This window comes from Pipistrellus hanaki, assembly GCF_964339955.1.
Source record: "Pipistrellus hanaki genome assembly, chromosome: 1".
NCBI lineage: Eukaryota > Metazoa > Chordata > Mammalia > Chiroptera > Vespertilionidae > Pipistrellus > Pipistrellus hanaki.
The window spans coordinates 152999974-153016354 of record NC_140503.1 but is presented as its reverse complement, the minus strand read 5'-3'; the positions used below and the strand labels follow the sequence as shown (position 1 = coordinate 153016354).

The window sequence follows — 16381 nt, the reverse complement described above, 5'->3', positions numbered from 1 at the left end:
CCTAAACATAATGATTTCATCCGTTAAGTAGTTTTTCCAATTGTAGAATCTATTAATGATTCCTAACTCATGGTTTTGAGAGAGAGTGTTTATGAAATTTTATTATTGTAAATAAGTCTTTGCAATGGAATGTCTTAAATACTCTGGTATTATATTTATGGACTCTACATGGGTTCCCTTCAATCAACACATCTTTGTTGAGAACCCACAATGCTATTTGATCTGAGTGACCAAAGTCATGTAAGGTCTCCAAGACTGTTGCTTTTGTAAAGTGAGAGGTTTGGAATAGATGATCTCTAAAATCCTTAAAAATTAGTTGTGAGCTTAAGGGGCAACTGTACAGAACACTAGCCTGATGATCTTTTGAAAAAGATTGATATTTCATCCTCATAGAGCTATTGGAGGGATGAGGAAGTAGAAATTCCAGTCAAAGAACAGAAAATATTAAATTGAGCCAAGCAGCTATTCATTTTTAAAATAAATAACATTTTTAGAAGCTAGCTAACATTAACATTTAATAACTGAATCACTTCACAATTTCATTAGTGAAAGAAACTATGTGGTTATCTGGAAAAAAGTAATCAATAAAAGTAACCAGTCAGTATATTCGGGTAGATGTGGTGTCTCATGTATACCATTTTATTCTTTATGTAATTAAGAATTAAGTTTAAAGTCCAATTTAATTCAGTCAACTAATTTCTAATCCAATTGCTATGTTTAGTTTCTGTTAAAAAAAAAAAAAGAAAATTATTTGAAAAAATTCATAGGTGTCTGTTTTCCATGTGGTTTCTGTAAATCTGGCTTGTATTATAATAATGTTCACTGAGACACTCAAGAAATTGTATAGAGGGAATAAATGGTGTTGGGGAAAATGAAATAAAGTAAAAGGAAATGGTGATGTGAAGAACTAAAAAAAAACCAAAAAAACATAGAAGTCATATTTTAGTTGTCAAATAAATGGAAACATTGCTAAGTATAGAACTCATCAATCTATTTCAAATGGCTAAATTTCTCATAAATTTTACATAGTTTTAAACATTAGAAGCATTAGAGTTGGAGTTGTTACTTATAGATATTTATGCAAATACTCATAAACAGCAATATGGGTACATGTAGATGGAACTCATGAGGTATTGCAGTTATAAAAGTTATTTTATATTTATTCCTAGTTTCTTAAAATAATCCTCCTGTATCATTGTTTGAAAGATGTATTTGACCAATATTTGAATAACTGAATCATTTCAGAACCGTTTTCTCTCTTTCTTTGAAGCTGTGGATATAAAGACCAAAATTAAAATGAACTTCTGCAATTAGCTGGTTGATTGGTTATCTAAGCATAAAATGCCTTGGAAAAAATGCTGAATGGGTTCAGTGAAACCACTAATTATTTCCCTACAAGTTCATAGATAATGTCATTAGCATGCACAAATAGAACTCAATTCATTTACTAAACTGAATCTACTTGTATTGAAGAAACTCAAATGTTTTCTGGTTAAATTTCTATTTTTTCTATATCTATTTTTCAGTGAGTAACATGCTATTTTTCAGTAGGCCTAGCAATACACAAACATGAGAGTAAACTCACCTATTTATATAAAAATAAACAATACACCGAATTAACATAGTTTCTTTTCTAAATCAATCAAACAAACCAGACAAATATCAAATTTCTAGTAGTTTGCTTTTTCAACTGTTTTGGTTTTTAAAACGTTTTCTTCTTGAGACCTGGATAAAAATTGAATATAACTATTATGTGAACATCTTAAGGGGATAAGTTTGTGTGTGTATAAACTGAAACTACACTTTTTCCTTATTTTCTGTTTTTTATTTTCAGTTTCAAGTTCTAATTCAGTGACATAGTCCTGAAAGATTTGCCTCATAGAGTACAATATGTGAGTAAACAGATATTTTGAATAAAACGTAACACTGTTTTATTAAATTTTCTAATTTTAGAAAATAGAAATACTGATATGAGATATAAAATAATTAACTCCTCCTTCGATGTAGACTTCCTATTAGATGGTGGCTTCTAACAGTAGCTTTACCTAGTTACAGCAGCATTTTCCTCAACTTTACAAACAAGTGAGTTGTTAAAGCACTGCTCTGTCTCACATCGTCTTAGTGTGCCTCTGAGAACCACGTGCCAGGAAAACCTCAGCTGTGCTGATGCCGTAACTGCAGTGAGACAGAAATAAGTACATTTATAATTACAGTGGAAATCTGACTAAACTAACAAATCTACAAAGGCATGTAGACCTGTCTCAGGTTAAATTGCTGTCATGGGCTCAGTCCAGGTTAAAAATCTCACCAGCTGCCTCTTTTGCAATTAACTTTTATTACATGTGGGTTTTTTTTAAAATCATATATTGAAACTATATTGCATGTTTGTTCCCCTGTTATGTGTTTTGATGCTTTTGTTTTTTGTTTTTTGTGGGTTTTTTGTGTATTTTTTTTTAATAAAGAAAAGCCAGCTCCTGGGCCTGAACCTTCCTGGCTGCTGCAAAGTGGCTGTTTCAGACCCGTGCGCTGATGTTTCCGATTCCTGGGAAGCTGGCTTTGCCACAGGGCGTGCCCTGAACACATCAAAAGAACCAAGTTCTACAAAAGAAAAAAGAAACTCAAGTAGGCTTGAACATACAAAGAGGGAGAAAGAGATGAGAAAGGGGCCAGGCAGAGCGCTGAATACAAAATGAGCTCAGCCAGCCCCAGGAGCTCTTCATCACTTACATTTATCTTGTTCTGGAGAGCAGTGTCAAACCAGCCCTGACATAAACCACCCCCTGCCATTGACTTTGACTCCGTGCGTGTGTGTGTGCGTGTGTGTGTGCGTGTGTGTGTGTGTGTGTGTGTGTGTGTGTGTGTGTGTGAGATGGGCATTACACATAAAAAGAAGCAGATTTCATGAGGTATCACTGTTACCTCAAAGGAATTGGGGGGGGGAACAAGTTAACAAAGTACCAAGCAAATAAAGTTAACATGTTTTCACTTAACTAATCTGTAGTGTTTATATAGAAACCTTGCAACTGTGCACTGCTTTAACCTCTTTGCTGCAGTATTTGTATTGTACCTCCTGTACTCGCTTTCATAAAACATGAGAGATTTTCCACTTCCACGCGCAATGTTTGTGCATCTTTAATATTTCAGGATCGAAACTCATGCTCAAAATCTCTGCAACAAGATAAAATCTATGTGCTAAATTGAAAATAATTGATATGTAAATGGCCCAAAATACTGAAAGAATCAATGGAAATATTTTCTGATATCTACATTTTCCATCTTTGATATCAATGCCCCCAAATTCTGACCCTCTGAGTTCCTTAAAGGTATTCCAATGGACAAGTCCCTTCCAACAAATTTTACCATCCACTGAGTCTTCCATGTCTACACACATTTTCTAGAAATAAAAAGTACAATGTCAGGTCTGACTTCACTGTGGTCCAGCAGTGGAATTTTGGTGGTGTGAGGCACGTAAATTAATAGTGAATGGGAAGAGGTGAACATGGGGGGAGAGAGAGAGAGAGAGAGAGAGAGAGAGAGAGAGAGAGAGAGAGAGAGAGAGAGTTTTCTTATTAGCAAGATTTAGAAACACTACACAAAACGTCAGTATAATTTTTAGTTATATACAATGACTGTTATAAATAGTATGTGCTAGATTGTTTCCAATGCATAGGAATCTAATGTGATATTGATTTCCTAACAGATCAATTAAACAGTAGTGTGTATCTACCAATACTGTGATATTTATTTTACTTTGTGATCACCTAATTTCTGCTTTACCCTGTGTTACTTGTGTGTCTCTGGACTGCTGGTGCACCATTCATTATAATATAATAATTATCATATATTGCTTTTATTAATTGATATTTAATATAAAAACTAAACTTTAAAAAAGAGTTTGCAAAAGGTCAGAAGCACATTTAGGTGAGTGGTCAGGTTTTGATAGTCGGCTATGCCAAGCATGGCTCTGACAGTCTCACTTGAACAAAGGGTTTCAGTCAGCCACAGTCTGGGTGAAATGTAGAATCTCTGGGAATATGCTGCCATTTCTACAGTGATCTTTTTTTTTTTTTTTTTTTAATAAATTTTTATTGTTCATATTATTACAAGTGTTCCTTTCCCCCCCCTTCCCACCCCACCCTCTGCCCTTTCCCCACTCCCCATTGTCCTCATCCATAGGTGCACAGTTTATGTTCAGTCTCTTCCCACATTCCCCTCTCCCCTTTTCCCCAAGAATCATCAGTTCACTCCCCTTCCATACCTCTGATTCTATTATATTCAACAGTTAATATTGTTCATCAGATTTTTTTTTTTTAATTTCCTTGGTTTTTAGATTCACTTGTTGATAGTTACATATTTGTTGTTCATAATTTTTATCTTTATTTACTTTCTCTTCTGAAAGAACCCCCTTCAGCAATTCATATAATTCTGGTTTGGTGGTGATGAACTCCTTTAGCTTTTTTTTTATTAGTGAAGCTCTTTATCTGACCTTCGAATCTGAGTGATAGCTTTGCTGGATAGATTATCTTTGGCTATAGGTTCTTACTATTCATCACCTTGAATATTTCTTGCCATTCCCGTCTGGCATGCATGGTTTCTGTTGAGAAATCAGCTGACAATCGTATAGGTGTTCCTTTATAGGTAACTACCTGCTTAGCTCTTGCTGCTTTTAATATTCTCTCTTTGTCTTTTGCTCTTGGAATCTTAATTATGATTTGTCTTGGTGTGGTCCTCTTTGGATTCCTTTTATTTGGAGTTCTGTGTGCTTCCTGGACTTGTAAGTCCAATTCTTTCCCCAGGTGGGGGAAGTTTTCTGTCACTATTTCTTTCAGTATGTTTTCGATATCTTGCTCTCTCTCATCTTCTGGGACCCCCATGATTCTGATGTTGGATCGTTTGAAGTTGTCCCAGAGGTTTCTTACATTATCTTCAATTTTCTGGATTCTCTTGCCTTCTAGCTTCTGCAGAGGAGTGTCTTCTGGCTCTTTATGTTCCAAATCTTTGACTTGATTCTTGCGATCTTCTATTCTGTTTTTAGGACTCTGTAGAATATTTTTTATTTCAGACAATGTATTCTTTATTTCTTGTTGATCCCTTAGCATTTCTTGTTGAACCCTTTTCATATCCTCATAGGTCTCATTTATTTTATCGGCCTTTTCTAGGAGTCTCTTGAAAAACCCTATAAGTGTGGTTTTGAACTCTATATCCAGTCGCTTTTTGTCCTCCATTTCTTTCGTTTGTGATCTATTTGGTTTAGGCATTTTCGCAGGCAGCTTTCCTGATGGGGGCGGAGTTTCAGGGTGGAGCCTACAGCCTTGGCTTCCGTCAGCCCCGCCCTATGCGACTCCTGAGACTCAGGGTCCTTCAGTACTTGTTGCAAGCGCCTCTGAGAGAAAGGTGCCCTCGATTTTCGCCTGCTACCAAACAGTGTAAGCTCTCCCGCAATGGGTCCGAAACTGGGGTTCAGTTCAGTTGGAAGTGGAGTTGGAGGTGGCGTTCAGAGCAGTCTGGAGCCTGTCTCCTTCCCGCCAGGGCAGCCCTACGGCACAGCCGGCCGGCCCTTCTCTGCGCGCTGTGTGTGCGCCTCTGGGACCTCCTTTCGCCGCCTTACAGCCCAGCTCCCTCTGGATGAGCCTGGGTCCCCGGGGTCTGGCCTAGAACGGGGGTTCAGAGCAGTTGGGGGCCCAGCACAGTCCGAGTGTTTATCTCCTTCCCGTTAGGGAACGCCAGCCAGGCACTCGGCCTCCCTCCTCTCCGGCTCCGTACTCTCCGCGCGCGCCGCGTGTCTCCGTACCTTGGGCTTTTACAGCTCCTCCGCGCTTCCTTCTGGTTTTCTCCTTGCTTCTCGTTGTAGAATTTCCAGTCAGTTGACTTTCCTGTAGTTCTGGGTAATGTCCATTTTATATTTTAGTTGTATTTTATTGAAATTGTTGCGTGCGGCTGCGGCTAGGTGCCTACCCGAGCAGCCATCTTGGATTCTCTCTCTACAGTGATCTTTTAAACTCACTGCTGGGCTTTTCCATTTTTTTTCCATTTTCTTAAGCAAATAAAATCATTAACCAGCTCAAACAACTGAAACAATCACTTGCTACTCAGACACATCAGTAACATCAAAATAAAGTTATGATTTCACTCAAATCTCCATTATGAATTATCCAGCAAGCCTGTCTTCAGGGAGAGCATGTGCGCGAGAGAGAAACAGAAGTGCTAAAGAAATATCAATCCGTGGTAGTTCTGAATGTTGGTAGTCCTGGTTCACATTTTTTCCTGTCATCTAAATCAGCCCCTTTCAAATAGACTGCACAAAGTCACGTTTACGTTTTTTTTATATAGTTGCATTTTTTTGGCATAATTTGTTTGTGATTAGCATTTAAACCACCGCAAAGTGTAAATGCAACAAGGGAGAAAGCAGACAGAAGATTTTTCTAAAGATTATATATATATATATATATATATATATATATATATATATATATATATTATTGATTTTACACAGAGAGGAATTGAGAGGGATAGAGAGTTAGAAACGTCGATGAGAGAGAAACATTGACCAGCTGCCTCTTGCACACCCCACACTGGGGATGTCCCTGCAACCAAGGTACGTGACCTTGGCCGGAATCGAACCTGGGACCTTTCAGTCCGCAGGCTGATGCTCTATCCACTGAGCCAAACCGGTTTCGGTAAAATAAAATAAAATAAAAAATAAAATAAAATAAAATAAATAAAATAAAATAAAATAAAATAAAATAATAAAATAAAATAATAAAATAAAATAAAACACTGCACCCACCAGGTTGCATCCAGTCTCCAGAGGTTGTGTATGATGTTTCCAGGGTGAACAGCCCCTAGGGCCTCAGTGATTTGGTCAAAGAGAAAATGAAGAAAAGCACATCTTTGTGTGGCCTTCGGAATTCTGTCGGCCGGTCAAATGATTCCCTCCAACTGTAGGCTTTACAGGCCGGAGGGTCAGTCTGTGCCTCCCGCAGCAGCCCCAGAAGTCACGGTATGCTTAGTAGGCAGTAGCTGGCCTTGGGGCAGCAATCCCAGGCCCCTGTCTTGGGTATGACCTCCCTAGAAGTTTCCTGTCCTCACATGGCTGATGGACCTATAGTTTAACCAATATATTAATTAATACACCATTTGGAAAGCTCATCATTTATTAAATCAAGCTCTAAGCTGTTGAAGATAGAATGTTAGTGTTTTCCAATAATCATCTCACAATTTAAATATCCCAAACCTATCTCTTTCCTTCTACTGTTTCTATCTGTAAAAGAACAAACATCCATCCCATCTCCAGAGGTGACTGAGCTCAGAGGAGGAATGGACTCTAGTAATTACTAGCAGGGTGACTCTGAACATTTTCTAAACTTCTCCAGCCCATTTCCTTATCAGTAAAATAAAAATGATAGATTCCACCTCATAGAATTACTGTGGGGAATGAATGAGATTGAATTAGAGACTAAACCAAAGAGCCTGATACAACCTTTGACAATCACTCAATAAATTTCAGCTATTATTAAACTTAAGGAAAAAACAAACAAACAAACAAAAAACCTTCTCCCCATGTTTCTGGATCCTTTATATCCACCAGCCTCAGAGACCCACCGGCCCTTTTCCCTACTCTTCTTCATGCCTTTGTTTTGGACCCTACCTCTCTGTCACCAATTTGCTTTCACAATAATTTCAATTGATCACCTGGTCGCTTTATTTCTTCGGTCCAACCTATTTATCACTGCCAGTCTGATTTTCCATAAATAATGCTTTCTGTCTACTGCTGTTATAGAAATTTTTCATTTCCTCTTTCCTACTCCTCTGCCTAGTTTTCAAGGGCCTATACCTTCTAATTCTGCTCCTTATTCCCTGATGCAAAATCCAACTTGTTGTAGACCATTTCCTGCCAAATAATTTTCACTAATTCCATCACATGGTCAACAAATATTTATTAAGGGCCTACCATGGACAAGATGATAGGGATGCAAATATATTCCTCCCAAGGATATAAAAATAATAAAATATTATTCTCCCTGCCATCAATGAGACTGTCACAGACAATAAACAATTAATTAATTCATAGTATCTTACCAGGTAAGAATTCTAAAGAAGTATAGGATAAATAAGAGAAAACTATACTTCTAGAACATTCGGTCTCTGGGTGGGAAGGCTTCAATATATTAGAAGTAAATTATTATAATGTAACAAGGTATTGTTTGCCACACTTCTTCCTGCTTTTAGGAGCAATAGGACCCCAAAATTTTGTGTATTCTTGTTCTTAATTAAAATTTCCCACAACCTGTCAAAAGTCTAGCCATCCCTACAAAGCAAGTTCCCCCTTCTCCATGATTTCTTCCTTCATTATTCCAATACTTGATTCTCCTCTCTAGAACTACCAAATCTACTAGTCTTCATTATTTAACTTAGTGCTAGGTGATATGCAGTGTCCAGGTATTGTTGTTTGTTGGTGGTGTTTTTTTGTTCTTTATTTTTTTGTAATATATTTATCTCCCTAACTAGATTATGATCCTATTAAAGGCAGAATTCATGTCTTATAAAAGTGCATTTCCTATTTTCCAAAGAACCAAGCTTAATTGTTAGACAACTGTAGTAATGAATAATTACTAATTGGTTAATTTGTTTATTTTTATAAGGAAAATACCTATTTTTAGAAATGAATATTTTTCCACCTTACTTGCTAGTCCAGCATTCCCTAAAATTTGTTCTATGTAGCACCAATTCTACAAGATGCTAATGAATATTACTCAAAAGCTTAACTCCATGTTGAAATGTTGGTGACATATTGAATTAAACACAATTAAATAAGATTATTTACTATAAGACTTCCCTGAGCCTTTTAAACTTATATCACTTAAGTCTTCAAGAGAGGTAGATATTTATGCAGTGTTTCCCAAATCTGCTTACTGATAAAACCTATTTCTTAGAATTAATGTTCACATAGTTCACTTTGTGAAATCCTGGTGTCTTCTTAAGTCTTTGAAGCTAATTGCTATTTTTAGCTCAGTTAAACCATTTGCCTTGCTGACGTATGATTAATTAACTCAATTAACTGGTAAGTGCTATCAATCTACTAACACTATTAAAAACTCTTAATCCTCTCTAATTCTATAACACTAGCAAAGTTTTTGATAAGCATAAAACGAGGGCACAAATTCTCCGCAAAAGGACACGGAGGCAAGAATCACTCTGATCCCTTCTGAAGCTGGACAAAATTAAGCTTCATGATGTGTGCCCAGGTTCAAGGCTCCTGCCATTGATCTAAATGTTTCTGATTCTATTTTATATGGCTGAATCATGAGGATTACCCCTTAGGCTTCAAGAACAGAGAAGTTTCTTGGTTAAGAGCACATATTTAAATGAGTAAGTTAGAACACATTTAATAATATCAAATTCAATTAATGATTACAACGTTAGTAGGATTTATATTATTTATTATTAACTATTAGTGCTTTAAAGCTCATACATGGTCAAATACTAATTACTTAAAGTCAAGATCTGAGATTTAAGATCTAAGGAAACAGACTCCAAAATATTGTATGTGACCGATGTCAAGACCAACTTGGATAGAATGCTCCACTAACTCTCCATGTGAGGGCGATGCTGACTTTATTTTCTGGTGAAGATATCCAAGGCCTTGTCTACTGTAAACCATCACTGTATCGTAATCCAGACCTGGCTGAACTCCGAGGCTCCCCCCAAAACAGGTTCTAGGGAGCTAGCAGCCAATACACTCTGCTTTTTCATGGCTGCCTGGGGTCCAGAATACCTAGGACCCCATGGTAGGTTTGCAACAGTTGTCATCACACTTCACTTTGTTTAAAAAGGCCCTTTAAAGTGGAGTCAAAGCCTTATAAGTAATGACAGGACCATGGAAAGCCCAATATTGTCTGACATTAACCTTCATATAACCTTACACTTTCTTTTCCCACAGGCTCCCTCCCTGCAGAATGAAACTATGACATCTGAAAGAAGGAATTCTTGGCCTTTAAGACCATGTTTGAAACTTGGCACCATTACCTGGAGAAGCCAGGCATCCAGTCATGGCCTGCACCAATCGTCACAAGTGGGAGGACCTCTGGATGACCCATAACCTCCACCAGCACCAGAGCTGCTGATCTCTTTCCTGCCTATTGATTTCAGGACTCACTAACTAGATCCTGAGCACCCAGCACTGGTGAGCTGATGTATCATAGCCTAAGTTTAAAATCCTTACTCACCAGGTCGTGACACCCAACATCTTGGCTGTAATCCACCCATAGAAGAGCAACATCTCAGAAAGGACGGCTGCTTTCAGCCACCAGTCCCAGTATCACTGGAGCCAGCCTAGTAGCCTTGGAGGGATGGCCTACACAGCTGATGTCTTGCCTTTATGTTCTGGCTAGGTGCATTCACGCAGCACCACAACAGCTTTGCCCTCCAGCTTCTACCTGTTCCAGATTTACCACAGTCTCAACTACGGGTCTTGGGACTTCTGATGGCTAAAAAGATGTGGAAGACCAGGGAGAATGTGCCTTGGCAGAACTGGATCAGAAAAAAACAGAGGCCTCTTCCCAGCCCTTTTTGGATCACTGGAGATCTTTGGAGAATTTTATCATGGAGCTCTCTACATGTTACTAAAAGACATTATCTTCATATTTACCAAAATCGTCCACTTTTCTCCTTGCCAATGGACATTCCCTTTATCCCCAGTGATCTTCAAGTACCTATGTTTTGCACGGATCCCTGACTAAGGTAGAGCCACCAGCTTGAATCCACGGTGATTGTCATTGTAAACGAAGATCACTTGAATCATGAGATTACACCCTGGAATAGCAGTGCCTGTGTATACTAATCCCTCCCCCACCACCAAAATAACCTGAGTGTTCCTATACCCAGCTTCTCATTCATCTATAATACCTCTTCTCATGCAAATCAATTTCTTACAAGTAAAATATGTAAGCATTCCATGAAACATTCCAACTCCTTGAGAATTCAATCAGTTTTTGTTGAGGCCATATTACGTGCCCAGCACTGTTAATAAATTCTGTGACCATAATGATGAATAAGTCACAGTGCTTGCCCCTAAAAATTTTGTATTCCAATAGGGAAGTCATACAATTAAACAGTGTGGTAAGTGCTGCAGCATTGTAATGATGGCCATAAGAATTCCCTCATCTCTGGAGCTCCTAATGGTCCAGGCTGACTCCCAGATGATCTTCTAAAATGCCAAAGCAACCCACAGACAGCAAGCCCAGAGGAACCCCTGCAAGTGGTGATCCCATGGATTCTGGCTATGAATATGTTATTTCTAAACCACCTGACTTTCAAACAAGCTAGATGCTCACTTACTAAGCGCCTTCCCTGTTATGGCATCAAACTGGTAGCCCTCTGGTTGTAGTTGCTGAAAGGTGGAATCAAGCTGTGAAGTTGGAAGACATGGCTTCCAGTTTGAGTCCTGGCACTTACCATGACTGTGGGCACATCACTTAAGATCTCTAGTCTTTGGTGTCTTTCTTTACAAAATAAAAACGAAAACATTTTATACTATACCTACCTCACAGGGTTGTTGTGAGAGTCACGTGAAAATGTATGTGAAAGCACTATGTAACGTTGTTATTTTTCAATCACCCCCTTTTTCCCTACCAGATACAGTACTATAATTTACCAGAAGGATATACTCTGATCCCCGAATGGTATAAAGAAGGTTAAGTACATGCATTCCTGGATATCTGGCTTTAGAAAGGGAATCATAATGCCTCAAAAATGACAAGGATATAATCCAGAGGACCAAATGCAGGGCCCTACTGCCACACAGACATTCCACCATTAACACACCATTAGAGCCAGACACCAGCCAGCCCTTTTGGTGGGAAGTTTTCTCCAGGGCCCATTGTAGAGAACCCACGCTGGGTCCCAGAAAACTAACCAGATAGTAATGACTGAAGGAGTTACCTGGGCTCTAGAATCACCAGCCACTCCAGAAGAGTGCATGCCTTCCACAATAGAGCAAGACTTGGTTAAAGGAGACACTAGCCCAATTAAGAAACACAAGCCACTCTGACTGCCTGACCTGTGTTAGTTGGGCTGGCAAGAGAAACTCTTAGACATTCATTTAAAGCAAAGGCTTGGTGACACATTTCTTCTTTAAGCACATTTGGTGATGCTCAGGCCAACCTGGCTCTTGCCTGTCTGATTTTGACTTGTCCATTCCCTGTCTGTCCAACAGACCTGTGATAAGATGTGTTCCCGGCTCACAAGTCTTACACACAACACACACACACACACACACACACACACACACACACACACACACCACTGAGGGGTCCATGTGGCAAAGTTCCAGCCTGGTCTTCTATTTTCGGTAATTCACACTGAATTCTGGATTGGCTGGTCTCATTTGAGCTCAGTCTCACTAGAGCACTCTATCCCAGGTTGGAACACTAACTCTTAGTCCATGATAGAAGTTTAAGTATAGTTCCTATGGGGTCATTGACATCCAGTGATCATACATACACACACACACACACACACACACACACACACACACACTGATTTTGTCTTTCTGCTTAGAATACACCAGCTTTTTCAAAACTAAGAGCATATTATTATGGACCTTCAGGAATAGCATAAAGGTTCTATAAAAGATCTCCTGAGTGAAGAGAATGATGATTGTATAGCAAAAGATCAGACAAAATTGGCATCCCATGAGTTTTGGAATATGATCTTAAATAGAAGATTGCATCTGTAATTCATTCCTCAGGTTCCTAACGCAAGGAAAGAGGTTTATAGGAAAAATATTGACTCTATGCTTATATTAGTTTTTAAAATATTTTTAAATGAAATGGAAAATAATCCACAATCTCCTTTTTGCTTAATGTCAGAATAGCTGAACCTAATATACCAACTTAGTGAATGGAGAAATTCCCAAAACATTTCTTAAGGCTATGATATTAACTTTTCATTTTAATGATAAAATAAAAAAGTAAAAAATACACTTTAAAAATAAAAAAGTAAAAAAACAGTCTTACAGTTTACAGTCATCACTTGCTGTGGGAAGGGAGCCAGAGAGACTCAGAATACCAGCCACCCAAGGTCAGAGGCACTGAGCCAAGGGACCCAGCAAAGAGCAGGCCTGGCCAGGAAGAAAAGCTGTTGCTGAAATGACAGGCCAAGCGTATGACATAAGATGATCTTCAGGCCATGGTAGATAAAAAAGAGGAACATACTGATCCAAGTTGGGAAACAGATTAAGACGTTGGAGTAGGTATCAGGACGAATAGAGCTGGGCGGGGGATGGATCACCTATGAGCACATAATGTTTGCTTTACAGTAGCCTTTCTTGTGAGCTGTCACATCACATCCTAGTTTCTTTTCCAGAAGTATTGCTGATGTCACTTACGTAGCCAGCCCCAAACAGAAAACGCTTTGTCACTCACAGACATACCTTTTTACTATCTTGGTTGATATAGTTTTCTTTTTTCAGAGATTTTAAATTTTTTTCATAATTTTTTGGTAAATTATTTTATCAATAAAAATTTGTCAATAAATTCTTTTCCTGGTTGAATTCTAATTCCTTTTTTGGTGATTACAAATTGATAATAAAAATTAATTACTTTAATTCATAGTTTGTCTGCCAATGTAATCCCGGGGCTATACAACAGGGAAAATATATTTCTTCTCACAGATTACATATAAGTGAGCTAGAAGTTACTACTATAGTCAACACTAGGCAAGGGGAGCCAAGGAGATGTTTGACAGTGACATACAGTGAGTATTCCATTTTAGCGTCAATCTGCAAATTTTACCTCTTTCCAAAAGTCAGAGGTGATCAATTCTCCCACTGCTACATCAGGACAAAAAGACTGCAGTGAAAGACAGACTACAGGATAGAAAAGAATAATGCGTTTTGCAGGCAGCATTTTGCAGAAAGAGGTAGCTGAATGCAAAGACCAGCCTCTTCACATAGCTGGCAGGAGTGCCAGGCTTTTCACAGAGTTCACATTTGAAGTTTCAGCAATAGATGGAACTGGGCCAGTACACACAATGGTGGGGAGAGTGAGGAAGCTTCTGAATTGAAAGACTGAACTCTGCACATTTTCAAACAGACTAAGAACTCTACTATTGGCATCAAGGACTGATCTTTTTTTAAAAAGTGATTGTTCTTACTGAACCTGGGAAGGCATGAGTAAGTGTGGGAAATAAAGGAAGTCAGTGCATTAGAGCCCTTGGGTTAAGAATGAAGAAGATACTCTAAATGGTATCAAGACAGACAGATCCACCAGCTCCCTCTCAGTAGAGATGGAAGTCACTAACAGAGGAATATTACTGTGTGTTCTTTCCAATATCCTGTACATATAGTTATACTTCAATTAACTGCTTAGTAAAATGCAACTATTTTCTATCTTTTGTGTGAGTTCAGTTTTTCTCTATCAGATCTTTTTATAATCTTTATAAAGTCCAGAAATCATAAAGAACTGTTCAATGTTAATAGAGCACCTTTTAGTATCTGAATCGGATAATGATGGTTACTGTCAACGTTCTAGAATGACCAACCCATTCTAGAACTGAATATATACAAATTACCCCAAGAAGATGGGTATAGCAGCCCCTAGTATAAATATAATCCCAAATTTCTCATCTTTATTCCCCACAAACAAAGCCAAATGTCTGTAAGCTAAAACTCTTCACAGAGAATACATTGGTTTTACTAGTTCAAATGTTGCAGCAACTAAACCAATCTTTGAGAAAACTAATAAAACAAAATTCAACTTGAAGGTATTCATTCTTTCAATTTATGTTGATTGAGTGACATCCCAGACACTGTGTTAAACAATGGACTTATCGTAGTGAGCAACGTCCCGGAGTTCACACTCTGGAGTCAGAGAAAGTCATTAAACAAATAATTATACCAATGGATGTGTAATTACCCACGGAGATTAGTTCCCTGAAGGAAAGGAATAAGGAAAAAAATGAGAGTGTATAACAAGGAAATGAATCTGGTTTTACTTAGATCTTACAGGGCTTACTGGAAGAAGTAAAAAGCTTGAGCTAACAGTCAGTACAAGTTTGGGAAACAGACATGGGGACTATACAGACCATTTCATTTGGAGAGATTAGCAATCATCCTTCAGTAAGAGAAAGCAAAGCTCATCTGAGACTGAGATGCCAACGTAGCTGAATAAACTCCCTTTTCAGGCCAATGGAGCCCTGAAAGCAAAGGTTAAGAAGAGTAGGAGGTGAGTTATAGAGGTGAGTAGGAACCAACCCATGCAGAGTCCTATAGGCCTAAACAACTAAGGAACACAGTCTTCAGCCTAAAAGAATCCAAGAAGCCATATTTAAGACCTGCATGTTTTAGCAAGAGTAAAGTCTTGAAAAAAAAAAAAAATGCTTCCTGCATGCCCCACACAGGAGATTGAGCCCACAACCCCAGCATGTGCCCTGACCAGGAATTGAATTGTGACATCCTGATTCATAGGTCAACCATTGAGCCACACCTGATACTGTCGGGCAAGAGTCAAATTTGTTTGCCTTGTGTTGTGTTATACACATAGAGTGTTCAATATATACTCGTTGAGTAGTCCCAGGTATTTTTTTCCCACAAAAAAATATCCCAGAAAACTGTTATTATGTTTTCCCAAATTAAATTGACTACCAGAATCATTACTCAGAAACTCCCACTTAAAGAGGCATTCTGAGATGGACCTTCAAGTGGTGCCAAAAGTGTCAGTATTGCAGCCTTATCAAGTGCATGGTGTACACAGAAATTGTTTTTAAAACAGACACACACAAAAAATAAAATAAAACGGACACAAAAATTGTCCAATAACAGTTGTACAAATAAAAATATTCTGGAAGCTTCTGTGAGAGTAAATGAAGGAATCATCATTATTTACTACTGTAGAAGAGCAAATTTAGAATGGAAAGAGGTAATAAAGGATCCTTAGAAATATAAAGATGTCAAAATTGGCATGTACACCAACAGCAAGATTAGGTTGCAGTCTCTCTTCCCTCAACCCTTTCCTCACCTCTGCCTTCAGAGATTTCTGTTTGGGGCAGGAATTGGTCTTCTCTTTGGCTTTCCCTGCAGACCAAGGTATAGGCTTTCTCAGTTCTGCTAAGTCAGATATCATGCACTCACCTATTTTTATTTTATAAAATTAGTTTCCATCTTTCATTTGTTATGTCAATTTAGCCCTTATCTTTGAGGTTATGCTTTTGGGTCCTTTTTCTGTCATATTAATGATTGAGGAGAGCATCTGTGTGCTTAATCTGAAACAGTTACCGTATTTTTCGGACCATAAGACGCACCGGACCATAAGACGCACCAGTTTTTAGAGAAGGGAAATGAAGAAAAAAAGATTCTGAAACAAATAGTGTCCTAAAATATTTT

The 16381-nt window shown here is 38.3% G+C and overlaps 1 protein-coding gene across 1 annotated transcript in view; it reads left to right on the top strand.

The window, feature by feature from the left end:
* Nucleotides 1-16381, top strand: part of LOC311629289 (SAP domain-containing ribonucleoprotein-like) — a 406030-nt gene that overhangs the window by 291106 nt on the left and 98543 nt on the right.